At 46.3% G+C, this 18,298-nt stretch overlaps 1 pseudogene; it reads right to left on the reverse strand.

Annotated features, from left to right (window-relative positions):
- Positions 1 to 1,522: 1,522 nt before the first annotated feature.
- LOC115132833 (membrane-associated guanylate kinase, WW and PDZ domain-containing protein 3-like) overlaps positions 1,523 to 18,298 on the reverse strand; it is an 86,374-nt pseudogene continuing 69,598 nt past the window's right edge.

Below are 18,298 nucleotides of genomic sequence, written 5' to 3' on the forward strand. Positions count from 1 at the left end.
AACAGTGTGTATATTTTCGCTTCGCTACGACAGGTAACTGCCAAAATAAAGGAAACACTTGTGTAAATGAGAGATACAAAGTATGTTGAAAGCAGGTGCTTCGAAACAGATGTGGTTCCACAGTTAATTAAGCCATTAACATCCCATCTGGCTTAGGACCATGCATAAAAGACGGGTCTCAAAGGAGCATAGTGGTCTGTCTGTCTCAGTCACCAGATTTCAACCCAATTGAACACTAATGAGAGATTCTAGAGCGGCGCCTGAGACAGTTTTCCACCACCATCAATAAAACACCAAATTATGGAATTTCTCGTGGAAGAATGGTGTCACATCCCTCAAATAACGTTTCAGATACTTGTCAAATCTATGCCAAGGCCCAACACCCTATTAAGACACTTTATGTTGTTGATTCCTTTATTTTGGCAGTCACCGCTAGATTACCAATTATTATATGACTCCTCTTCCTCTCCCTCTTTCTCACTGTTCTCCTATAACCCTGTTCTCCTGTATGAACCCAATCCTCTGTTGGCTGGGTGTGAGCCAGGAGCCTGGGAGTAGCAGGCACGGTGCCCCCAGAACGGCCCCTTCTGTGAGGGCCAGGGAGAGGCCAGAGACATAGGCAGCAGGAATACTGCCGTCCGAGTGGCTGGCTCCACACTCTGCGTTCTCCAGCTCTGAGGATGTAGTGAGGAAGAAAAAGGGTTCTCTCTGTAGTGGAGAGGACTCGCGAGACTCCAAGGAGAGCAGGTTGTTCAGGGACTGAGAGCTCTCTCTCTCCACCCATTCAATCTGCTCAGGGACTGAGAGCTCTATCTCTCCACCCATTCAATCGGCTCAGGGACTGAGAACTCTCTCTCTCCACCCATTTAATCTGCTCAGGGACTGAGAGCTCTCTCTCGCCACCCATTCAATCTGTTCATGATCCTCACCACTGTCCTCATAATTTCTATTCTCCCACTTTATCTCCCTCAACCTCTCATCCTCCAACACCCTCTCTCTTTCCATTTCCCATTCTCTCCTGTTCCTGGCCTTCTCTTCCACATCCTCTTCCTCACAGACTTGCTTGAGCCTGGACAGACTTTGGTTAGGAATGGGGAGGTAAGCATCCTCCTCCTCTTCATCTTCCTCCTCCTCTTTCACCTCTTATTCCTCCACATCCTCCTACCCCCTTTCGTTCACCTCCTCTGCTTCTTCATTTCCCTCAGTTTTCTCATTGTTCTCCCTCTTCCTGACCCTCTCCTCACTCCTGCTTTTCCTCTCTTTATCTCCCTCCCTCCCTCCTTCCGCCTCTGTGTGTATATCATCATTGTCATAGTTCCTCAGTGCATCTCTGGGTAAACTGTGAGAGCCTCCCTTGTTCCTGCTCTTCCTCCTGCTATCCTTCCCTCTCACCTGAGTCCTCTCTCACACTCCACCACCCCCTGTCTCACTGCCCTCCTCCTGTCTTTCAGGATCAGGGTCTGAATCAAGGCTGTGTCTTACTGCCCCTGCTCCTTCCTCTCGCTGATCTGCTTCCTTTCTTCTTCCTTTATCTCCCCTTTCGAAGACCTGCCCCGCTTCTTCACCTTGGATCTGTGGATGCGGCCCTCCAGGCGGGCCAGGTCTACTGGAGCCACACTCTGCTCCTCGGGGTGCTGCTGTGGGAGGGAGGGGGAGGTGACTCTGCGCTCACGGACTGATGAACACACAGAGACAGGACATAGGAAGCAGGGAACAGAGAGAGCACAATGAATAGGTGGAGAAGAGAATAAGGAGAGTTAGAGAAGCAGGTGATGTTATATAATCACTGTAGAAGAACTCCAGAGTTCACAGAGCATTTCTCTGTCAGAAGCTGTAGCTGTATGTGTGTAGGTTGTGTTGTGTAACAACAGCTGCTACTTCCCTGACCCTCAGGTAACCCTTCATTATATTACAGTACTTATCAACATTGTGTGCTCTCATGCAGAATGTCAACTGTGCTGTTGAAGCATATAGATCACTAGCTCTCTTTTACATTCAGGAACACTACTGGCAAGTTGCACACTATAAATAATTCAACCAAGGGATATTGGTTGTAATTGATTTACCTGGCTAAGTCATTTTTAAAACTGAGGTTTAAGCTATAGGGCTCTATTTTAACAAACCTAAGGCAATGGTCAATCTAAGCGCAGGTGGTAGCGCTATAGGTTAAGGGGTGTGTCAGAAATATTTTTGCTATTTTCAATGTCACAATTATAGTCGCATTTACTGCATTGTCGCGAAACGGCTGGGTTTTAATGGATAAACAAGTTGTGGGTTTGTAGAGGCTTGGCCCCTCACTGGCCAATCAGAACGCCTACAATGCATAGATAAAAATTGAATGTCAGCTCACTGTTTTACTCCTTTCAAACTTTATATTTTTTGTCTCAGGAGCCAAACCCTTTATTGTCAGTCTTGACTGCTTTGAGATTGCATTGGGCAGACAAAAAAAAGACTTCATTGAGAGGAGGCGAGGATATGCTAAGATTTTAATCAAATAAAATGAAATGGGAAAAACATCAGTTTTTTATGTTTCTAAATACGAAGTATACATGCCCCAAAAGCACATTAGACTACTCTTGTTCCATGTGCATATGGGCAGTGAGCGTCACGGCTGGATAGGATGCGTTTCCGCTGTCAAAATTCATGCCATAACCAACTGGGTTACCGCTAAAACCAGCTTTTGGTTGGTCCTATCAGTGCCCATCGGAGCGCTAGGGCTGGAAAATGCCCGTGCACCAGTTTTGACATGATGAAATTGCAAACTAACGTGCGTTTGACAATAGCGTCACCTTAACCGCAGCAGAACATAGAACCCCTTTAGTTATACCCCGGTCTCAAGACAATTCAACATATGATTTCAGCACGTGGGTGATCATGGTCTCACGATGAGGATGTCGACCTACAGTGACACATAATATATTTTCAGCAACGACGACTGTAAAGACAACATAGGAAGTGAGGAGAAGAGGAATGTAGAGAGACAAATAAATGGAGGACTAACAGGAACGATCACCAACCGCGTATTCTCTGTCCGGCCGATGACATAGAAGCAAGGCTCTCCTAGCTTGGAGTTGGTCATACATAGAGACAGACTGGACAGCTCCACTGAGAGGGAGAGAAGAGGAACGGAGGAAGATAGAATAATTAGAGAAAGATGTGTAGGGGTAATATGAAAAAGGGAAAGAAGACAAGAAATAAAGAGAGAGCAAAGGGAAACGTGTTGGTGAAGGTAAGATAGAACATGGAGATGGAGAGTCCAAAGAATGAATGATATTATACACCCAAGAGAGGTACTATACACCCAAGAGAGATATTATACACCCAAGAGAGATACTATACACCCAAGAGAGATACTATACACCCAAGAGAGATACTATACACACAAGAGAGATACTATACACCCAAGAGAGATACTATACACCCAAGCTAGATATTATACACCAACGAGAAATATACACCCAAGCTAGATATTATACACCAAAGAGAAATATACACCCAAGATAGATATTATACACCCAAGAGAGATATTATACACCCTAGATAGATACTATACACCCAAGACAGATACTGTACACCCAAGAGAGATAATATACACCAAAGAGAAATATACAACCAAGATAGATATTATACACCCGATAGATACTATACACCCAAGAGATACTATACACCCAAGAGAGAAATTATACACCAAAAACAGATAAACAACATAAGTTGTGACAGTTTGAGGAGGATTCTCTAGTGGCTATGCTAAGTTGAATGTCATGATTCTCTCTAGTATATTGACACCTTTTCCTCAGTCCTCATCCCACCTATTCTTTTCTCACACCTTGTCTCTTAAAATCAAATGAAACTGAGTGACAGTTTGCGCAGTAGGAGGAGTGTCTCTGGGGTTTTACAGTGTTTCCACCCCCCTGTCCTTTTCTCTATCTTACCGTAGTCAGGGACGTATCCATTGCCTTTCTTTAGAACCAGGTATATGTGGTGTCCTCCCCTGCGTATCTGCTCTACTGCTTGGCTGTGGGTCATCCCTGTTGTGCTGTCCCCGTTGATCTCCACCAACTGGTCACTCACCTACAGTACACAGTGACAGCATAGTCAGTTGTTGTATGAAATAGTATCTCATAATGTACGTAATATCATGTTTTGTCAACAAAACTGGATTTCCTGAGTTGAGATAACTTACAGTTTACTGTGAAATATTAGACACCCCATTCTTTAAAGAGATATACAATACACTCACCTGTATTTTGTGGCTGCGTGAGGCAGGTCCCCCCTCCATCAGTCCCAATACATACAGACCCATGTTGTACTCACTGCCCCCTCGCAGGCTGAACCCAAACCCTGTCTGCCCGCGGTCTAGATCCACACTGTAATACCTAGAGTCATGCTATAAGAAACATGGAGGGAGAGATGGACAGAATGAGATCGAGATCTCAACTTAAAGTGGAAAATACATGTCAGTGTTTTGCAGATGAATTTGGGCTTACTCTTAAAAAGGTGTGGATCATTGACACAAACATAATGGATGGCTGCTGTCCTCACCTTGGGTCGTGACCTGTGACCTTTCCTGCTTGTGTAATTGGGGTCATAATCTGTGGTCTCTGATAGGCTGGAGGAGTCTGGGAAAGAAATAAGGGAGAGTGGTTAGCATAGATAGGTACAAGAAGTTAACGCTTCAGTACAGGGAGATGCATAGTGTCTTAGTTATTCTCTGAGCATTAATGGGGAGTATGCAAGCAAGTGGATTGTGTGCATTTCAGTTTTTATTGTGTTTTTGGAAATGTGTGTGTGTATAACATTGTGTGTATTTCTCTATGCTCACAGGTGCTAGGACGGGGGATGATGGTGAGACGTAGGGTGTTTCCAGCTCTGCGGAGGATGTGGGCGAGCTCCCGGTGTGGAAGGGTCACCACAGAATGCCCCTGAACAGCCTCCAACCGGTCACCAGGCCGTATCTGACCGCTCCTCGCTGCAGGACTGCCCCGACGCACCGTCATGAACCGGTGAGGGAGGAGGGAGGCAGCTGAAAAGAGCGTGCGAGAGAGAGCGAATAACAATAACAAGTTTTATTTGTGGTAAAGTTATTAACATTATTATTACTAACAGTCTAGTATGTTCCTGTCTTATTGGCTCATCGTTGTTGTATGTTTACTTTGACAATGTAAGTGTTTTACTTTCCATGTCAAAGTATATTGAATAGAGATGGAGAGAGAGAGAGAGAGAGAGAGAGAGAGAGAGAGAGAGAGAGAGAGAGAGAGAGAGAAAGAGAGAGCGAGAGAGAGAGAGAGAGAGAGAGAGAGAGAGAGAGAGAGAGAGAGAAAGAGAGAGCGAGAGAGAGAGAGAGAGAGAGAGAGAGAGAGAGAGAGAAAGAGAGAGAGAGAGAGAGAGAAAGGCAGGTATTGAAGTTCCACAGTAAAACCTCAACCCCTAATTAGTCCTGGATCGGTACAGTGGCACAGAAGAACATGTATCTCAACCCTCAGACACCACACCCCTGGTTGAAGCACATTGCTGCAGTATATACTTGAACGTTTAACAAAACATTTTTTTAAGGTTAAACACATCTCAAGAGACTGAAACTGCCCTGTTTCTCCCCAATAATTGTATTTTCATTAGAGTTTGTGGCTAATTAGAAAACCTCTTTAAAAGTCACAGTGAGGAACTAGTGAGTAAGGTCATCTAAGAGAAAGAACAGAGAGACAAGTTGGAAATCATCCTGGTTTGCGGCAGAATCCCTCAAAACAAGCTGTAACTAAACCTTGGCTGTTTTTGACTGCACTTAAGTCAGTATCTACTCTCTTCCGTCTGCTTTTCTCTTTCTCTTTCCATCTCCAAAACTAATTTGTCCTCCGTCATCCCCCCCATCAATCAGTCCATCGCTCTATCCCCGACACAACAAGGACCATTTCCTGTCCTTTTGATATGACATGTCTTCTAACAGTGTTTTTCAACCTTTTGTAGTACCAGCGACAAGCAAAGAATGGTTGACTCTGATATCTATAAACTCTAGAATGAAATAATTCCCTCTGTCCATCTCTCTATTCCAATACTACAGTCCTTAAAGTCATTTCTAAACTGTAAGCAAAATGTGGTTACATTCTGCATAATTAGCCTTCTATTAGCAAAGGACACTAACAGTTCCCTGGTCTATACTGACCTATTTAAATATACTCTCTCTTTCAAGCACACTTTATTCAGTCTTTGATGTTTGTGCTTGCTTGACATTTTCCCTGACTGTGAGAAGAACACTGTCCAAACTTACCCAGCCCTCCCCCTCAACTTAGCTTACAAAACATCACTCACACTGACTCACCCTCTCTGTCATGCACAACATCAGCGACACAGAGGGCAGCTAAGGTGAAAAATTGTGTGTGTGAGTATGTTTTGTGTGTGTGTGAGTATGTTTTGTGTGTGTGTGTGAGTATGTTTTGTGTGTGTGTGAGTATGTTTTGTGTGTGTGTGAGTATGTTTTGTGTGTGTGTGAGTATGTTTTGTGTGTGTGTGAGTATGTTTTGTGTGTGTGTGAGTATGTTTTGTGTGTGTGTGAGTATGTTTTGTGTGTGTGTGAGTATGTTTTGTGTGTGTGTATGTTTTGTGTGTGTGTGAGTATGTTTTGTGTGTGTGTGAGTATGTTTTGTGTGTGTGTGAGTATCTTTTGTGTGTGTGTGAGTATGTTTTGTGTGTGTGTGAGTATGTTTTGTGTGTGTGTGAGTATGTTTTGTGTATGTGTGAGTATGTTTTGTGTGTGTGAGTATGTTTTGTGTGTGTGTGAGTATGTTTTGTGTATGTGTGAGTATGTTTTGTGTGTGTGTGAGTATGTTTTGTGTGTGTGTGAGTATGTTTTGTGTATGTGTGAGTATGTTTTGTGTGTGTGTGAGTATGTTTTGTGCGTGTGTGAGTATGTTTTGTGTGTGTGTGAGTATGTTTTGTGTGTGTGTGAGTATGTTTTGTGTGTGTGTGCTTCTCTGACAAACTGTTAGATCAAAAAAATATGTCAAACATAATTTTTCCTCTTAAAAACATTACCCGGGTCATACCATCACTCTCCCAGCCAGATGCAGAGAAACTCATCCACGCCTTCCTCTTCTCTCGGATCGACTACGGAAATGTTCTGTTTGGGGACCTCCCAGCCAAATCAGTACAGAGGCTCCAACTAATCCAGAACAGTGCTGCCAAGGTTCTGACCAGGACCAAGAATTCGGACCATATCACACCGATCCTGGCCCAACTCCACTGGCTACCAGTCAACTACAGGATCGACATTGTCATGTTTGTATTTAAAGCCTTGAATGGACTGAGCCACACCTACATCAGTGACCTCATCTCAAACAGCGAGCCACCTTGCAGTCTCCACCTACCACTCACCACTGCTTCAAGTCCCCAAGACACGACTCCGAACTATGGGGGACCGAGCCTTCTGCTGCCTTGCCCCTCGCCTATGGAATTACTCTCCCTGACCATCAGAGAACCGCTGCACCCCTCTAAACTTTTACCAGCCTTGATTCTAAATGTGTTATTTTTATTGTATGTATATATATTTTTTATTCTTCGGTAGAGCTTTCAAATAACTCTAATGAAAAGCGCAATACAAATTACATTTATTATTATTATTACTGGTACTTTTACCACTACAATTACCACTTGTAGGATTACATCCACAGCTACAGTACAACTGTTAACTGCTTACAGTACACCTCAGGCCATGAATGACTGAAACTCCAATGGTGCTCAAGGAAACAGTATGAGAAACATATTGCAGATGTTGAACTAATTGACAGCTTTGATGCAAATCTGTCATGTTAATTTAAATTAAACAAAATGTTCATACACACACACACACATGCACGCACATACACACACACACACACACATGCACGCACATACACACGTACGCACAAACGCAGACATACTCATACAGTGGCAGAACTCACACAAAGCATTTTAACAGACAGCATTCAACCAGTAACCAGAAAGTCGCAACATAATTACGTTTGGAGTCCTTGACAGTTCTCAAAGCAGACTGCAGTCTTTCCAACATGGCTCTTTGAATTACATATGTAGCGCAAAAAAATCCTGAATTCCAACAAAACAGCTTGGAGATGCTTACATCTAAATGAATGGGGTCAGACCAATAAAAACACAATGAACTAAAACATGTCCCTGCTGTTGCTCTGGTTCAGTGTAACGTCTAAAGCAATTCAGAGAGAGAGAGAGATTGAGAGCGAGAGAGGCGGGAGAGAGAGGGGGGAGGGAGTTTTAATCTTTAGAGAAACCAGACTGAATCCTTTCACTGCAGAGAAAAGGGAGGGAGAGTGTGGTATATAGAAAAGGATAGATTATGGAATAGAGAGAGAGAGAGAGAGAGAGAGAGAGAGAGAGAGCGAGGCAGGGAGATGGAGACTATGGTTATTGAGATAAGACAGAGGTGAAATGCAGGTGTGAGAGGATAATGGAGAGAGAGACATTCTTTGTGCTGTTGAGACAAGACAGCATTAATGTATGTTAGCTTTGCCCTTAAAGCAAATTGAACTGCATTAGAATTGGCCAGAGAGGCAAATACAAAGAGAGGGGAAACTGCTGGGCAAACACTGGTTGAATCACAGTTGTTTCCGCAACATTTAAATTAAATTACGTTGAACCAACGTGGAATATACGATGAATGGACATCTGTGCCCAGTGGGATGGAATGGTTGGTATACTGTAGCTAACCTGGTATTTAATTAATGCCCTCTAGCTAATAATTTATCAGGTGGGATGTTTTCCCCTTCACAGCCACAATGAGAACACAAACTAGCTTCATTGTGCTGTTAAGGGTGTAGGATCTTAATTTGATCACTTATGTTGCTGCAGATGAGTTCAATGATTTTCATAAATTCACTGAAAACCCACACTAACACACAATTTTATTAACAGTATTGAACTTTTCATGTAGACTACTTTTGGCCAGCTAAGAGCCTAAGCACCGATCAAGCAACATTATGAACTAAACATTCAAATCCTGTTGTTGCAGGATTATTTTTCTGTGACAATATAGGTCAAATTAAGATCCTACATCTGTAACGTGACAGAGTTGCAGAGGTGCAGTATACTGTAGTGTTACAGTAGGCTTAGGATTGTATTGGTGTAAAGCAGCATGTTATCATCAAAAGGTTATTCTGTTGGAGGCAAATGGAGCTGACAGGCTGATGTAGATAAGAGCACTGACACATATAAAACCTGTGTGGCTTAGCTCCTAATAGCCCTGTGGCATGGGGCTTCACGCTGGATAATCTCACTATTGATTCCATTAATTGTCACGAGGGCTAGTGTATGTAGTACACACGCAAATCCCACACACATACATATTCATAAAATGCACTTGAACACATGGGCACCACCACACAAAATATTACACCCTATAACAGCAATGTTACACTTCAACACACACACACGCACGCACGCACGCACACACACACACACACACACGCACACGCACGCACGCGCACGCACACGCACACGCACACACACACACACACACACACACACACACACACATACACACACACAAACGCAAACACTAGGAAGGAAGCGGCGTAACAAGATCCCAGCTTCAGCATGATGGGGAAGGGAAATGGGGTAAATGCAGTGCTGTCATTGGACTGTTTTTTTGTTGTCATTGGACTGTTTTTGTGTTTTATGACTCCATATTATCTGGAGTGCTGGCTGAAACACTAAAAAGATCATGAGCAGTGCGCAGGCTGACATCATCATGGGGCTAGTTGGGGGGGGGGGCTGTCTTTAAGTGACAGAGACCTGTGACTCATCATCATGACTCAGTGACTGTTATGCAGCCATAATGATTTATTCATCAAACTACAGAACAGTGTGTCCGGTTAGGAAGCCTTTCTCTTCATGCGAAAGACTGACTTTTCACTGGGTGATGACTGCCATTGACATTTGTTGGGGACAAGATAAGGGATTTGGTCTAAAAAGTTATGGTTCCTATTTTCTGCAGAAACTGCAATCCAATACCTCACCGACTTTCAAGCAAGGGAAAACTGAAACTCAATCCAATCAATAAGAAGATGCATATTTTCCAATGTAAAATGACATGTGTTCTGCTACAAATTAATTAGTTCTCACCTTTCCCCTTCTCTACATCCTGTGAAGCGATGACAAATCCGAACCCCTCTCCTGGCTTCCTCCTCAGCTCCACATCGAATCCCCGGGGTACACGATTCCGTCCCCCTCCCTCTTGCCCTGGTCCTGGGACCACCACCCCCCTGTCCCTCTCATCCTCTATGCCCGCGTTCAGCCAGTCTTTGGGCTCCATGGTGAGGGTGACTGGGACTGACTCCAGGAAACTGGTGCTCTGGACCAGAAAGGAGCGCACCATGGCTGGGGGAGGGGGAGGAGGGGTGGAGGTGGGACGGGGTGGGAAGAGGACAACTGCAGGGGGCGATGGGTTCTTGTCTACGGCCACAGGTGAAGGAGGGGGGTGAAGGAGTGGTGAGGGGACTTTCCGTATAGAGTTGGGGGAGATGGAAGAATGATGGAAACCTGAAGACGGGGAATAACATCACTAAAGGAATTGTTGAGAGACTTTCTTTAGGTTTTATTCATTACTGAGAAACAATGTAATGAATGCAGTAAATAAAATCTCCTAAAAACAAGTTTGCAGTAAAGTAACTAATGTTCTTACCTCCTCTGTGAACCAATAGGATAACTTCTTTTTGTTTGGTGTATTCCTGGAGAACTCGTTGTATCTGGAGGGAAAGGTATCAATTTAGTATATCTGATTTAACTTGACCTAATCTTATGTATTCTCCATCTCTTTCATATCTTCTTTCTCTCCACGTTTCCCTCCTCAGTACCTGTGCAAAGCTGAGACTCTGGACGTCTACTCCGTTGATCTTCATGATGGCATCCCCTGGCTGTAGGGAGGAGCACTGCCTCTTATCCCAGACCCTCTTGATCAGGGCCAGCCTGCCCCCCTGTCCCCCGGCCGTCACACTGAAGCCCATATCTCCTCCCCCCTCACATTGAGCCAGGGCTACAGGCACCAGCTCCCCTCCACCTCCAACCCCACCTCCTCCGACCCCACCTCCTCCGACCCCACCTCCGCTGCACAGGCTCATCAACCCCGGAGACGAGATGCTGCTGTGACTGCCACTGCCACTGGTGTTGCTATGGAAGCCGATTTGTGGGCTGTCGGGGGTGGGAGGGGGTCTCAGCAGGGAAGCCTGGGGCCTGATGAGGCGGGAGTATACCCCTCCGCCTGGGGAGGATGAAAGGCGGGGTCTTCCTGACTGGGGCATGGGCAGTCTGGACACAGGGAGTGTGGAGGAGGTGGACAGGTCGCTCTCTGACAGGTCACTCTTAGAGGTTCTGTAGCGCAGGGGCTGAGGAGGGGTAGAGAGGGAGTTATTGTTGTGGTTACGGATCATGGATGCCCTGCAGAGGAAGAAAAGAGACAGAAAGATAGTCAGTGTTCTCCATTAAAGTAAAATACAGTTGGAGTTGGAAGTTTACATACACTTAGGTTAGAGTCATAAAAAGTTGTTTTTCAACCACTCCACAAATGGCTTGTTAACAAACTATAGTTTTGGCAAGTTGGTTAGGAGATCTACTTTGTGCATGACACAAGTCATTTTTCCAACAATTGTTTACAGACAGAATATTTCACTTATATTTCACTTCCGGGTTGGAGCGAGCGGTCGCATCCGAGCACTTCGGTCTGCAGGTAGTATAACTTTTCATTACATTTCATTATAGTACAACGGTTTGATTTGTCTAATCTTAGCAATTTCTTCTTAGCTAGCTACATAGCCGTCTTTGTATCAAAGATAATTGCGTAATTATCGTATTTCGTCGTCCTAACGTAGTCTACACTGCTATCTGCCCAGCAGCTAGCCAGCTAGCCAGCTAGCAAACGTCCACCGTCTTCCGAATAGCAGCACTGTAAAAACTATTACACTCAACTGAACGACTTGATTAGTGTAGTGTTAGCTAGCTACATAGTTGTCTTTGCTGTCTTCGTATCCAAGATAATTGTGTAGTTTAGAGTGTGTAGTCTTAGAGTGATTATCTTAATTTACCGAGGTTAGCTAGCCAGCTATTTGTCGTCCTTAACGTAGGAGACACTGCTAGCTAGCCAACAGCTAGCCAACGTCTACCGAATAGAACTTCCTCACTCAACAACCGGTCGCATTCGCTCCACAGGTAGTATCACATTTTCATTTCATTTCATTACAGTACAACGGTTTGATTTGTTTGATCGTAGCTAGCTACATAGCCGTCTTTGTATCAAAGATAATTGTGTAGTCTAGAGCGATTTTCTAGGTTAGCTAGCCAGCTATTGTCGTTCTTTTAACGCAACGTAACGTAATCAACACTGCTAGCTAGCCAGCTAGCCCCGAATAGCACCACTGTAGAAACTATCACACTCAACGGAACGACTTGATTAGTGTAGTGCCAACAACGCAGCCACTGCCAGCTAGCCTACAAAGTCAACAACGCAGCCACTGCCAGCTAGCCTACTTCAGCAGTACTGTATCATTTTAATCATTTTAGTCAATAAGATTCTTGCTACGTAAGCTTAACTTTCTGAACATTCGAGACGTGTAGTCCACTTGTCATTCCAATCTCCTTTGCATTAGCGTAGCCTCTTCTGTAGCCTGTCAACTATGTGTCTGTCTATCCCTGTTCTCTCCTCTCTGCACAGACCATACAAACGCTCCACACCGCGTGGCCGCGCCACCCTAATCTGGTGGTCCCAGCGCGCACGACCCACGTGGAGTTCCAGGTCTCCGGTAGCCTCTGGAACTGCCAATCTGCGGCCAACAAGGCAGAGTTCATCTCAGCCTATGCCTCCCTCCAGTCCCTCGACTTCTTGGCACTGACGGAAACATGGATCACCACAGATAACACTGCTACTCCTACTGCTCTCTCTTCGTCCGCCCACGTGTTCTCGCACACCCGAGAGCTTCTGGTCAGCGGGGTGGTGGCACGGGATCCTCATCTCTCCCAAGTGGTCATTCTCTCTTTCTCCCCTTACCCATCTGTCTATCGCCTCCTTTGAATTCCATGCTGTCACAGTTACCAGCCCTTTCAAGCTTAACATCCTTATCATTTATCGCCCTCCAGGTTCCCTCGGAGAGTTCATCAATGAGCTTGATGCCTTGATAAGCTCCTTTCCTGAGGACGGCTCACCTCTCACAGTTCTGGGCGACTTTAACCTCCCCACGTCTACCTTTGACTCATTCCTCTCTGCCTCCTTCTTTCCACTCCTCTCCTCTTTTGACCTCACCCTCTCACCTTCCCCCCCTACTCACAAGGCAGGCAATACGCTCGACCTCATCTTTACTAATGCTGTTCTTCCACTAACCTCATTGCAACTCCCCTCCAAGTCTCCGACCACTACCTTGTATCCTTTTCCCTCTCGCTCTCATCCAACACTTCCCACACTGCCCCTACTCGGATGGTATCGCGCCGTCCCAACCTTCGCTCTCTCTCCCCCGCTACTCTCTCCTCTTCCATCCTATCATCTCTTCCCTCTGCTCAAACCTTATCCAACCTATCTCCTGATTCTGCCTCCTCAACCCTCCTCTCCTCCCTTTCTGCATCCTTTGACTCTCTATGTCCCCTATCCTCCAGGCCGGCTCGGTCCTCCCCTCCCGCTCCGTGGCTCGACGACTCATTGCGAGCTCACAGAACAGGGCTCCGGGCAGCCGAGCGGAAATGGAGGAAAACTCGCCTCCCTGCGGACCTGGCATCCTTTCACTCCCTCCTCTCTACATTTTCCTCTTCTGTCTCTGCTGCTAAAGCCACTTTCTACCACTCTAAATTCCAAGCATCTGCCTCTAACCCTAGGAAGCTCTTTGCCACCTTCTCCTCCCTCCTGAATCCTCCTCCCCTCCCCCCTCCTCCCTCTCTGCAGATGACTTCGTCAACCATTTTGAAAAGAAGGTCGACGACATCCGATCCTCGTTTGCTAAGTCAAACGACACCGCTGGTTCTGCTCACACTGCCCTACCCTGTGCTCTGACCTCTTTCTCCCCTCTCTCTCCAGATGAAATCTCGCGTCTTGTGACGGCCGGCCGCCCAACAACCTGCCCGCTTGACCCTATCCCCTCCTCTCTTCTCCAGACCATTTCCGGAGACCTTCTCCCTTACCTCACCTCGCTCATCAACTCATCCCTGACCGCTGGCTACGTCCCTTCCGTCTTCAAGAGAGCGAGAGTTGCACCCCTTCTGAAAAAACCTACACTCGATCCCTCCGATGTCAACAACTACAGACCAGTATCCCTTCTTTCTTTTCTCTCCAAAACTCTTGAACGTGCCGTCCTTGGCCAGCTCTCCCGCTATCTCTCTCAGAATGACCTTCTTGATCCAAATCAGTCAGGTTTCAAGACTAGTCATTCAACTGAGACTGCTCTTCTCTGTATCACGGAGGCGCTCCGCACTGCTAAAGCTAACTCTCTCTCTCCTCTGCTCTCATCCTTCTAGACCTATCGGCTGCCTTTGATACTGTGAACCATCAGATCCTCCTCTCCACCCTCTCCGAGTTGGGCATCTCTGGCGCGGCCCACGCTTGGATTGCGTCCTACCTGACAGGTCGCTCCTACCAGGTGGCGTGGCGAGAATCTGTCTCCTCACCACGCGCTCTCACCACTGGCGTCCCCCAGGGCTCTGTTCTAGGCCCTCTCCTATTCTCGCTATACACCAAGTCACTTGGCTCTGTCATAACCTCACATGGTCTCTCCTATCATTGCTATGCAGACGACACACAATTAATCTTCTCCTTTCCCCCTTCTGATGACCAGGTGGCGAATCGCATCTCTGCATGTCTGGCAGACATATCAGTGTGGATGACGGATCACCACCTCAAGCTGAACCTCGGCAAGACGGAGCTGCTCTTCCTCCCGGGAAGGACTGCCCGTTCCATGATCTCGCCATCACGGTTGACAACTCCATTGTGTCCTCCTCCCAGAGCGCTAAGAACCTTGGCGTGATCCTGGACAACACCCTGTCGTTCTCAACTAACATCAAGGCGGTGGCCCGTTCCTGTAGGTTCATGCTCTACAACATCCGCAGAGTACAACCCTGCCTCACACAGGAAGCGGCGCAGGTCCTAATCCAGGCACTTGTCATCTCCCGTCTGGATTACTGCAACTCGCTGTTGGCTGGGCTCCCTGCCTGTGCCATTAAACCCCTACAACTCATCCAGAACGCCGCAGCCCGTCTGGTGTTCAACCTTCCCAAGTTCTCTCACGTCACCCCGCTCCTCCTCTCTCTCCACTGGCTTCCAGTTGAAGCTCGCATCCGCTACAAGACCATGGTGCTTGCCTACGGAGCTGTGAGGGGAACGGCACCTCAGTACCTCCAGGCTCTGATCAGGCCCTACACCCAAACAAGGGCACTGCGTTCATCCACCTCTGGCCTGCTCGCCTCCCTACCACTGAGGAAGTACAGTTCCCGCGCAGCCCAGTCAAAACTGTTCGCTGCTCTGGCCCCCCAATGGTGGAACAAACTCCCTCACGACGCCAGGACAGCGGAGTCAATCACCACCTTCCGGAGACACCTGAAACCCCACCTCTTTCAGGAATATCTAGGATAGGATAAAGTAATCCTTCTCACCCCCCTTACTAGATTTAGATGCACTATTGTAAAGTGGCTGTTCCACTGGATGTCTTAAGGTGAACGCACCAATTTGTAAGTCGCTCTGGATAAGAGCGTCTGCTAAATGACTTAAATGTAAATGTAAATGTACTGTATCACAATTCCAGTGGGTCAGAAGTTTACATACACTAAGTTGACTGTGCCTTTAAACAGCTTGGAAAATTACAGAAAATTATGTCATGGCTTTAGAAGATTCTGATAAGCTAATTGACATCATTTGAGTCAATTGGAGGTGTACCTGTGAAAGTATTTCCAGGCCTACCTTCAAACTCAGTGACTCTTTGCTTGACATCATGACAAAATCAAAAGAAATCAGCCAAGACATCAGAAAAAAATTGCAGACCTCCACAAGTCTGGTTCATCCTTGGGAGCAATTTCCAAACACCTGAAGGTACCACGTTCACCTGTACAAACAATAGTACGGAAGTATAAACACCATGGGACCACGCAGCCGTCATACCTCTGAGGAAGGAGACACGTTCTGTCTCCTAGAGATGAACGTACTTTGGTGCGAAAAGTGCAATTCAATCCCAGAACAATAGCAAAGGACCTTGTTAAGATGCTGGAGGAAACAGGTACAAACAAAAGTATCTATATCCACAGTAAAACGAGTCCTATATCAACATAACCTGAAAGGCTGCTCAGCAAGGAAGAAGCCACTGCTCCAAAACCGTCATAAAAAAGCCAGAATACGGTTTGCAACTGCACATGGGGACAAAGATCATGCTTTTTGGAGAAATGTCCTCTGGTCTGATAAAACAAAAATAGAACTGTTTGGCCATAATGACCATCATTATGTTTGGAGGAAAAAGGGGAAGGCTTGCAAGCCGAAGAACACCATCCCAACCGTGAAGCACGGGGGTGGCAGCATCATGTTGTGGGGGTACATTGCTGCAGGAGGGACTGGTGCACTTCACAAAATAGATGGCATCATGAGGATGGAAAATTCTGTGGATATATTGAAGCAACATCTCAAGACATCAGTCAGTAGGTTAAAGCTTGGTCGCAAATGGGTCTTCCAAATGGACAATGACCCCAAGCATACTTCCAAAGTTGTGGCAAAATTGCTTAAGGACAACAAAGTCAAGGTACTGGAGTGGCCATCACAAAGCCTTGACCTCAATCCCATAGAACATTTGTGGGCAGAACTGAAAAAGCGTGTGCGAACAAGGAGGCCTACAAACCTGACTCAGTTACACCAGCTCTGTCAGGAGGAATGGGCCAAAATTCACCCAACTTATTGTAGGAAGCTTGTGGAAGTCTACCCGAAACGTTTGACCCAAGTTAAACAATTTAAAGGTATTGCTACCAAATACTAATTGAGTGTATTTAAACTTCTGACCCACTGGGAATGTAATGAAAGAAATAAAAGCTGAAATAAATCATTCTCTCTACTATTATTCTGACATTTCACATTCTTAAAATAAAGGACGCCATTGAGATTGACCTAAAACAGGGAATTTTTACTAGGATTAAATGTCAGGAATTGTGAAAAACTGAGTTGAAATGTATTTGGCTAAGGTGTATGTAAACTTCTGACTTCAATCTGTATCTGAAAATTACATTGTGTGTGGGTGTGCGTGTCACCTGTGTGAGCCGATGGCTGAGACCACCTCACTGTCACTCTGGGAGTTATCTGGGGCCTGCAGGTGGGCGAGACCCCTCAGGAGCGGGGTGGGCGGACCGGGGGGGTGGTGACAGTGATGCTGCCACTGGAACATCTATAAGATGGTGTTGTAGGGGAGGTGGAGTCAGATAGGTGACGCCTGGAACGTCTGTAGGAGGGCGGCTCGGCGGAGTCAGCGGGGTGCGCACTAGACCGTCTGTAGGAGGGCGGCTCGGCGGAGTCAGCGGGGTGCACCCTTGACCGTCTGTAGGAGGGTGAATCAAAGGCAGTGGAGTCAGAGAGATGTCCACTGGATATTCTATAAAAGGGTGATGAAGGGGCCGTGGAGTGAGTGAGGTTTCCACTGGAGTGTCTGTAAGAGGGTGGCGGTCGGGTAGCTGTGGAGGTGGCATTCCCATTGGCATCCAGTCCCGGCCCCACTCCTGGACCCATATAACCCACGTCATGGTGGTGAGAAAGGACGCCATTGAGATTATGATACTGGGTCTGGGTTGGGGCTGTGGATGGGCGGGGGAGGAGCTGGTGTAATGGCTGGGGCTGGGTGGTGGTACGTGGGAGGAGGGGGTCACAGACATCAGTTGACCAAGGATGGGGCTGCTTGAGGCATCCGTCTGTGTTGTAGAGCATGGGGTAGCCCCTCCGGAGGACCATGTCCACACTGTGGCCCACAGGCACTGCCTTCAGCATCTCCACCATCTCTTTATGAGACGTTCCCAGGACACAGACGTCGTTGATGTACACCAGGATATCCGCTGTGGGGACCAAGAGGATGGGTTGAAAGGCTTCTGGTTCAGTTATCCCAAAGCATTAGTATACCTTTAAAACCTGTATATAGAACATCACATCATCTATTTGCAAATTGTTTGAGGGATATTGTAGTTCTAGTTCATAAATGCTATGCTATTTTTGTGTGGGTATGTGTGAAATGTAATCTTACCAACTAATCCCTCTGTATCCCAACCTTCTAAAATGCTCAACTCTGGGTGCATGTGACAGGTGTCACAGTCTGTA

The sequence above is a fragment of the Oncorhynchus nerka genome, linkage group LG7 (genome assembly GCF_034236695.1).
Source record: "Oncorhynchus nerka isolate Pitt River linkage group LG7, Oner_Uvic_2.0, whole genome shotgun sequence".
Lineage (NCBI taxonomy): Eukaryota > Metazoa > Chordata > Actinopteri > Salmoniformes > Salmonidae > Oncorhynchus > Oncorhynchus nerka.